Below are 9,765 nucleotides of genomic sequence, written 5' to 3'. Positions count from 1 at the left end.
GGCGTGGCTCCTGAGTGTGCGGGAGGGTGTGTGCAAGGACTTCTCCAAGCTCCACCTCTTGATAAGTCTGGAGGCTGCCGCAGGTGCTGGGGACAGCTGTCACTGCACATGCCCGGAGCTGTTGGGTGTGGCGTCCTGTCGAGCCTGGGTGTCTGGGTGCCTGGAAGAGTCCCTGGTAGCTACGAGTCCACAGGAGGCACCCTGGTTCACTGTCCTCAGGGTTAACTGGACAGAAGGTGACCAAGTGGGAAGATGCCTGAGGTGGCTTTGTGACTCTGAGTTTGGATTCCGAAGAGAGCAAAGGGGAAGCGGAGAGTTCCGATCACCCTTTGGCTCTGCAGACTCACAGGCTGGCTTTTGATCACCCTCTGCGAACCTCCGAACCTCACGCCAAGCCTCCTTCCTCTCCCTTCCCAGGGGGACCCTGTGCTCTGCGTCTTGTGGTCCTCCTTCAGTCCTGGAGTCTTTGGTCCAGGGCTTAGAATCACCAGCTCCTCGTTGCTGCGGGGGAGGCTGTGACTGTGGTCCACGTCTTGAACCACTGGCCTGGGAGGATTCCAGGTTTGCCAGGTCACGTTGGTGTCCCCAGGCTCCCCACCTCCTGTTCCAGGCTGATAAACTCCAGGCCATTTAAACTGACCAGAGGAGGCAGTCAGGAGGAAGGGGCGCAGGGATTGAAAACAGGAACCAGTCACCGGTGCGAATTTCCCGTCCTCTGAGTACGCTTCAGTGCGTGGTGTCGGGTCCCCTGGGAAGGTGGCAAGCAGCCTGGCCTAACGCCAAGTCTGGAATCCTGCCTTGTTCCTGGTCCTGGGTAAAGAAGGGCGAAGCACCTGAGAGGCACCCAGCGTTCTGTGGGAAGGGACAAGAGTCTCACTCAGAATCCCACCTTGGAAGGCCAGCCCAGGAGAGGAGTCTCTAGAAAGTATGGATCCTTCTGCGTTTGAGTATAATACAGAAAGACACACCGTGCACGCCACGATTCCTATTGTTGAAACCTGAAAGGCCAAATGTAACTCTGGAAAATATTTTAGAAATTCTTTAAAATATATTTCACATTTTAAAAAGGAGATTACTTGAGGAACAGATAAAAACATGACAATATTTCATAGGTCATACGCAATAATAACATATAATTAAAAAAAAAATTTTGTACTGGGGATTGAACTCAGGGGAGCTTAACCACTGAGCCACATCCCAGCCCTTTTTATATTTTATTTAGAGTCAGGGTCTTGCTGAGTTGCTTAGCAAATTTGCCAAGTTGCTGAAACTGGCTTTGAACTCATGATCCTCCTGCCTCAGCCTCCCTAGCCTCTGGGATTATAGGTGTGCACCACCACATGTTTGGCAAGTGTGAGCACAACGACATTCACACAGGTATGACAGCCATGAGGAGATGAACCATGTTCACACATACGTAGGTCAAAAGTGAACTGAATAAACATATGTCTCTGTGGCTGGCAATCATGTGCACCAGCTGGGTAAGTGGGACCACCTAGGACTTCGGACAAGATGGCTTGAAAACCACGAGAGGGCTCCCCGCCATGGAGAGTCATCTGATGAGCTGAGAACTTGAGAAATACGATCATTTACACAGCACATGGACAAAAAGGACATCTCTTTGTTTATGGAGGAAGCTTCCACATTTAAAAAAATTTTTTATTTTTCAGTTTTTTTAGGTGGACACAATATCTTTATTTTATTTTTATGTGATACTGAGAATCGAACCCTGTGCCTCAGGCATGCCAGGCGAGCACGCTACCAGTTGAGCCACATCCCCAGCCCCAGCTTCCACATTTTTACACACGCACAACACACACACACACAATGCTTATGCACAAAGCAAAGGTTGTGCTGATACACTTCTGAGGAGTCAAAGACGGCATCGAGTGAGTTAGAACCCCTGGAGTCTTTGTGCGACCGCTACCTCTAGTATTGGGCTTGGTGCAAAGACGAAATACGCACAGCGTAGAGAATCATAAAAACATATAACGCTGACAAAGTGCACTTCAGGGGGGCGCGGGGCCTGCTCGGGGGTGGCCCTGGCTGCCGAGCCTCTCCGTCCCCGGTGGTTGGAGCTCCTGAGGGGCAGTGAAGAGCTGCCTTTCTTAGGGCAGAGCCCTCCTCAGAGAAGCGTCGGTGCTCACTTCCCCCGTGGTGCCTGTCTTTGGATGGTGGGTTTGGGGATCTCAGGGTTTTGACATTCAGGATTCTAATTTTCGGGAATTGTGACCGTCTCTGATTTTGGATCTTGGGAACATGGGCCTCAAGAGGGCATTTGAGAGGTACCTGTTCTCACTCTAGGAAGAGGTCTCACAGTCAGTGATGGAGCAAGCGGCATCAGAATTCCCACAGCACACCCTGAGGCCGTCTTGGGGCCGTGAAGCCTCCCCAAGAGAACAAGCGAGGGTCCAGGCAGCCCAGTGCAGGACCTGCTTTGTCCGAGGCAGGAGGAGGCAGAGAAGGTGGGGAGGGGGTGGCGGGGACGGGTGCTGGGTGGCTTCAGGAGGCACAGCCCCCCTCTGTCTGTAGCGCTCTCCTCAGCTCCCCGGGCTGCCGACCTCCAGCACAGTCTGTGACCTTGATCGACGCTTGGGGTGGGTGGGTCTCTTGGGGAGGGTGTGCACAAGTGTGCTCACCTGTAGACGCACACTCAGACGTGTTTGTACATGCCGACTTTTCATGTGTGTGCATATTCATGTGTGTGCTCGGGGCCAAGGGGCCGGCTCCTCGTGGGTGGATGTGTCCCGTATACACATGTAGGTGTGCACAGGTGTCCCTGTGCAAACATGTTTTGGTATAAGATGGAAAACATGAGCTCCACTCTCCAGCGGGGTCCACACAGATTGGGACAGACACAGCACGTACAGGAGCACATGTCCCAGCTTGGGACCTTGAGCTACACTGGGAGGAATGGAGAGGGCCCAGGACTCCTCCACCACCCAGAGCTGAGGGCTTGGTCCATTGCCCCTGGGCCCGGCAGGGGCCACTCCACCCAGCAGCTAGTGACTTTGGTAGTGGGCCTTACTGACCTTGGATCCGCTTTGGCCTCGGCTGGATTTCAGAAATTGAGCTGTCTCCTTTGTCCTTGAGCAATGCTGGGCTTGAAAGATGTATGAGCCTTTAATGGCTCTGGGAAGCAGATGCTGGAGGGAGACTGGCCCAGTGGCATGCGGAGGTTCCCGGAGATGAGACGCATCCAATGCTTCCACCAGCCGAGTCTCAGCGCTTCCCACCTGGAGAGTGCCCCGTGACAGGGCTTAGATGAGGACACGGGCGTCGACAGGACACGAGGCCTATAGGAGCTCGCAGCAGGTCCTGGCAGACGGCAGCGTGGGAGCAGCACCCATTTCAGTCTGTGACACCCATGTTAGCATATGGGAGCCACCAGCTGGTTTCCTTAGAAACCACCTACCCAGTGACCCCAAAACGGTGGTGCTCAGTGGGGCTCATCCTGTGAGGGAGGAGCGGAATTCTTCCAGTTCTGGATCAAAGAGCTCCGTTATAGGACCCTTTGGTGACCAACCACTGACAGTTTGGAATATCCTTCCGTATTAGGGAAACGGAACCAGTGATGGCTGAGACTTATAATGCATACTAGGCACCATCTCTCTATCTAGGGATCATATATAATGTGATATTTATTGTAAGAAGTTGGCTCACCTGGTAATGGAGGCTGAGAAGTCCCAGCATCTGTAGGCGGCAAGAGGAGTGGGTAGTGTAGGTAGGACAGCAAAAGACAGATGGTCCAGCTGGGCTGAGAGGGGTCAGCCTTAAAAGTTCAGTTCAGGCCTTCAACTGATTACACGAGGCCCCCACTTGGGAAGGTAATTTGACTTAGTCTGCCCATCCAATTGTTAATTTAATCCAAAACACCTTCACAATCACATTGAGAATACTTGCTCTTCCCATGGCCTAGGCGAGTGGACATATAAAATTGACCATCACACCTACACAGTGGTCCCTAGAAGTAGCAGCTCAGCACAGCCACCCTCTGGTGACTAGAACTGCTGATACAATGCCTGGCTTGAGGCACTGCCTGCTCACGGTTCATCCTGTGACCTAAAGGGACTTCCTTATCCACCGACTGCAGCTGGACTGGAGCCTAAAGTGAAAGGCAAACCACACCTACCATGCAAGATGAGGACGTCTCTGGCCCTGTAGAAACGGGAAAGCACAGGTGACAGAAATGTCAGGGCACACAGTGCAAGTAAACAAACTGATACAACGGCTTTGCCCCCAGGATCCCAGGGACAGAGTAAGGAGGACAGGGATTTGGAGGTGGTGTTGGGTTGCAGGGAGACCCGTCCTGAACTGGACCAGTGAAGGACACGGGAGAATCAGCAACCCATCCAGGGGAGAAGGAGTCTCCATGGGAAACGGTGAAGGAAACCCGGAGGAGGCCCTCTCAGCCACGGGAGAAAAGCCCGGAGCCAAACCCAGGAGGCTTCCTGATGCTGAGCCCTGGTGGGCCAGGGGCAGGGGAGCCTCAGGCAGGCGTGGTGGGGCGGGGGTGGGGACAGGTGCAGGAGCAGAGAGCAAATGGCACGGGTGGCAGGACACTCCCTGTTCCCAGCCGTGGTGCTGGCCTGAGAGCACGCGCTCACCTGGCTGTCCTCATGGGGGGCAGTGGGGGGGAGCTCTTCCTGGAACACTGTGCGGCAAGTAGAGGTGACAGACGTGCGGACAGTCCCTGGGGGTCTGGAGTATCCTCCTACTGCATGCCCCCCCTTTCAGCACAGACCCCACGCCCTTTTCCTCGTGGGTATTTCCCCAGATAGCATCGGCCACTTCCTGCCGGGCAGTTCCCTCCTCTCTGCCTTGGTGGTGCTCCTTAGTGACAATCAGTGGGAAGAGCCTGTCCCTGCTCCCTCCACCCCTGCTTCCTCTCCACAGGGGACACCCACCCTGCGAGGGGCTCCTCAGCTTGCCTTCTCTCCTCTACCACCAGCAGCTCCCAAGCTGTTTAGCTTGAGGGCCCTTTTTCAATCTTAAACATTTTTGGAGACCCCCAAAGAGCCTTGATTTTTGTTAATTATACTAAACAGCTTTTTTCCCCCAAAAAAACCATATTAGAAAGTAAAATCGAGAAATTAAAAAAAATGAATTCTTTTAAAAGTAACAGTAATAAACCCATTGCATGTTGACATAAATAGCGTGTTTTAACTTTAAAACCCTATATTTTTCAAGACAAAATAGTCTAATAAGAAGAGCAACGTTATTTGACATTTTTTTCAAGCTTCTTTAGTGATTGGCTTCATGGAAGGCAGCTGGGTCCTTGGGTCGTGGTACCTGTTGGAGTTTCTGGAAGAGCGAGCAAGAAAGACAGACGCCGTCTTCGCATTATGGTGAGAATAGCGTCCACTATAGGAGCCTTGTGGCCAAGCACACTGTGAAGCGGGCAGGGCCTCTCTGAGGTGTGCGTGGTGGTCAGGAGCCTCAGTGCTGGACCAAGGGCCCACATCTGCTCCGGGGTCTGCATCCTGGCTGAGCTCTGGGGAGACTTCCTGCAGGGTTCTTGGGTCTGTCCAGTTCTTGCTGGTGCCGGCTCGTTCACTGCAGGAAGGGGTGTGGGCACCTCCTTGCTCTCGGCTGTTACTCAGAATCCATGCCTCCAGGACAGGCAGGACGTTGGTGATTTCTCATGCTGGAATTAGTTACCTTTGCAAGTTTATATCTCTTAGTGTTACAAGGGGTTAAAAAAAACAGAGAAAGACAGTGGAAACTTAAGGGTGCTGTGGGCTCCTTAGCTGTCGTGGCTAAGGAGATTAACTTTAATCTCGTTTTAATATGTGGTATCCATCCACCCTTATTCTTTGGGCATAAAGGAGCCCTGTGTCCTTAGATTACAGGCAAATTATCAGCAAAATTTCTGGAAGAACTCAGGTGGAAGAATCTTTGGCTCCAAACTTCCTCGGAGTGAAGTGTGAGTTCCCTGTTGTGTGTCGTCCCTGCCCCCACGGAGGGGCCCTGGTCCTGGGCCTGTGGAGCTGTGTGGTTTGGTCGTGGGTTCCATGCCTCCTCGGGGCTGTGCCAGGTGCTAGTGAACATATGGCATTTGAAAAATGGATTTGGTAATTTTGTCATTGTAAATTGTTGGAAGCACCCTCATTGTCCCTAAGAGAAGACTGCTCAGGGATATTACGGGAGGGACATCCACACAGTGGACACTAACAAGGATAAATCCAAGAAGGCCTTTGGTTTTTATGTGCCAATAAAGACAGATTTCCAAGAAGTAGTGTTGAGTAAGACGGTGCAGGACAGGGCTCATGGCAGGGTCGCCGTAGGTGCACACTGGTGGTGGTGGGAGTGGACATTTGCTGTATTCGGATAATAACCTTGGAAGGTATGAACCAATTACCGAGGGTGGAAACCTAGAGACAGCAGAGTCCCGTGACCCTGGCCAGGGCGGGAAGGATCTTATATGTACATTGTTTTGATACCATATGGATATGTTATCAATTCAAGCATTAAATATTTTTATTTTAAAAATTTATTAAAATAATAAAAAATATGATCCAGATGGAAAGCAACTCAAATTCCTTTAAGTAAAGCTCCTTCATTTTTCTAGACAGGGAATAGCCCCCACTGCAAGCTGGGGCAGCTCGTGGCTGGGGCTAATGGCTTTTAGTTTTAAAGAATATCAGACTTCAGGACGACCACACAACTAAGATAAATGCAGAGAAGCAAAGACCAAAGTCTTCCCTCTCTGGCTCAGCAAAGCGGACCTCGACTGATCCGTGTTTTGTCTCTTTGGCTTGGCTTTTTTAGGAGGGGGAGCTTGGAAACAAGAGTGGGAATCGTTGAATGGAAGGACGAGTTCTCATCGTCTTCTCTGGAAGGGTTTTGTGTGGTGAGCTCATCTGGGGACGGTATCTGAGTGTGCGGATCATCAGGCTGCACCCAGGCCCTGCCATCGAGGGCCCACGGAGGTGGTGCTGCCGAGCTTACTGAGTGCAGCATGGTGGGCTGGGCAGATGCAGGATGGGGTGGGAGACCTCTCACACTCGAGAGGAAAGAAAAGGGCTGAGTAGTGATAAAAAGGGTCATTTTCAAAAACACATGATTCTCATGCTATTATGCAGTGAACACAGGTCGAAGCTCTAGCTTAATTCACGAAGAGGCCAAGGTGTGGAAGATTCCTTGACGCGCGCCCGGTTCTCCAACGGGGCTGTGGTGCACCAGTGGCTGGCCAGCGTCTGCACCAGCAAGCCGAAGCACCGGGTAAGGTCCAGGGCAAATTCAGGGTCAGCTCCCTTGACATTCCACCTGCTCAGTCCTTGAGGACCCTGAGCTCAGAGGGGCCAGCCCTTGGCATAATGCCGTGCCCTCGCTGCCTAGAAGGGACTTCTGAATATTTGAAGAAGAGGCACTGTGTCTTTATTTTGTAAAGTGCCCCAAACTATGTGGCCGTCTGAACGTACCTCATCGTGCCTGGACCAGAATTCCAACATAGCCTCGATTAAAGAAATAAACCTGTCAGGCTGAATGCACTCTGCAACAGTAGTCTACTATTCTTGAATTTTATTTTATTTCAAAGATACTGCCTAGGTTGGTTTTCTATAAAGGTGGTCTTTCTGCTCAGGGGTAGTTTCATCAAATAGCCCTGATAATTGGCTCATAATGTCCCTGAATGAGATGTTTGTTCGTAGCTCAGGGAAGCCTGGGGAGCAAATGAAGCAGAGCTTCCATCTCAGCTGAACCAACTTGGCACCACTGAGTTCTACGACTGAACATGAGTGATTGCAAATGGGCTCTGTGTTTAGGTTTGAGCTCAAGTAGAACATTTAGTAGGATCTATGGGGTTCCCAGGGAAAATAGCCTTCATTTTTCTTGGGATGTGGGCAAAGCTTAAATTTCAAAGGATGAATTGGGCAAGCGTTCACTCACTGACCCAAAAGTAGTTTGGAAAAGATGGTGCTTCGTTCCACTGAAGGGTTATCCCTCAATTTAACTGAACAAAGGCTAACACTCATGTGCTTCTGTTTAAGCAGAACTGTGCCAAAGGGATGGGGGGCGGACCCTGCAGAGGTGCACGGTGTTCAGACTGTGGATTCATTAGGATGGTCAGGAACTCTGGAGTTCAGTTTTAACTCCAACACTCAATTAAAAGTTTTCTTTGAAATTTGTCTTCTCTTGTTTGTTCTACAAAATATTTTTGCTGGACCTGTGGGTGTGTCTAAAGATGAATAACCTCCTTAGATCCATGCCAGCAATCCCAGCCCAGAGCACCCAGCCTCAGGGCACAGCCCTGTACCCCAGGGGATCTGGATTCAGAAGGCACCAAGGACATGTTCACTTTAACTTCAACATATTCACCAGTATCCTATGAACCTGTGTAATTTGCAGAGTGGACTCTGTGACTTTGTGATATATATATATATATATTTTCAAATTGATAGATTAAATTACTAATTTTGGCAGTTTTAGGTTTACACAAATGTTGACTAGGAGGCCCAGAGGTCCTCCATGTCTCTGGCCAGGACTTCCTCCGTCTCCCAGGTTGGGGACACCTTTCGCAGGAGTGGCACCTTCATTAGATTAGATAAGCCGGATTTGGCCACGGTTAGTACCAAGCGCCTGTTGACTTTAGGGTTCACCATTTGTGTCCGAACGGTCTGTGCTCTGACATGCGTATGACACCGGCACCCACTATTTGCATAGTGTGTGCATCACCCTAAAAATCCTCTCTGCACCCCGCCCTCCCCACCCCACCCACTGTTCCCCAACTCACTGTTTTCTTCACCCTCTCCACAGTCTGCTGTGCCCAGGGTACTGTACGGTGGACTCCTGCAGCCCTTTCAGATCAGCCTCTGCCCCGACCGTGGGCACTTGGGCTTCTCCTGGCTGGACAGCTCGTTTCTTATTATCGCTGATAACAGTCCTTCGTCTGCTTGTCCCCCAGTCCACCCATGGCCTGTAAAGGACATCTTGGTGGCTTCCACACTTCCTCCCAGTATGAATAAGGCCGCTGTAAAAAGACTCGTGCGCAGCTTCGGTGGGCGGAGGCGTCCAGCCCCTTTGGGTGCACGTGCACACGCCTGCGCACACACACACTGTGATCTTTCTGGAAGAGGAAAAGGTGAAGTAAGGTTTTGGAAATGATTTCTGGATTGTCGTGGACTGTGATGTGTATAGAGAATGCAAGTTGGGAGTGAGCTTAATGCTTGCAGAATCCTCGGGTCGGAGCATCTGGGATGGGCAGAGATGATCACAAGGCCCCGAATGGCGGCCGTGCTGGGCCAGCCCTGCGTCTGCTGGTCAGGAGAGGGCAGTGTCAGGATCCTCCCTTGGGCTGCTACCTTAGGCGCTGACCTGGAGTCTGAGAGCTCCCACGTCTGACCGGCTCTGAGGCAGCCCGCTGAGGGGGACCAGTGCCGCCCCCAGCCCTTGTGCTACAATTTGTAAGAGGTAAAATTTCTAAGGACGCAAGCCAGACACTGACCACAGGCTTTGCTTCATGAGAACCTCCTGCCATCACCGTGGGGCCGGCCTTGGAGCCAGTGTGTGATCTGTACTCGGCGAGCCTTACAGCCCTTCTGCTGGCTGGGTGGCCTGTCGTGTGTTCTGAAAGCAGAGTCACCTCTGTCACTTCTGTGACTGTTGGCCAGATACCCTGAGGTCTGCACAACCAAAGCTGGTGGATTTCCACCCACACTCATCTACCTCCTGGGCTTGTGCTTCCTCCTCTTCTGGAAGATTCTTTCCACACAGTTCATACTCCTTCCCTGTGAATCACTAATCATTTTTGTCTAGTTTCAGGAA

This window comes from Urocitellus parryii, chromosome 2 (genome assembly GCF_045843805.1).
Source record: "Urocitellus parryii isolate mUroPar1 chromosome 2, mUroPar1.hap1, whole genome shotgun sequence".
Lineage (NCBI taxonomy): Eukaryota > Metazoa > Chordata > Mammalia > Rodentia > Sciuridae > Urocitellus > Urocitellus parryii.
The sequence above is the reverse complement of the archived record's forward strand: the minus strand, read 5'-3'. Positions refer to the sequence as shown.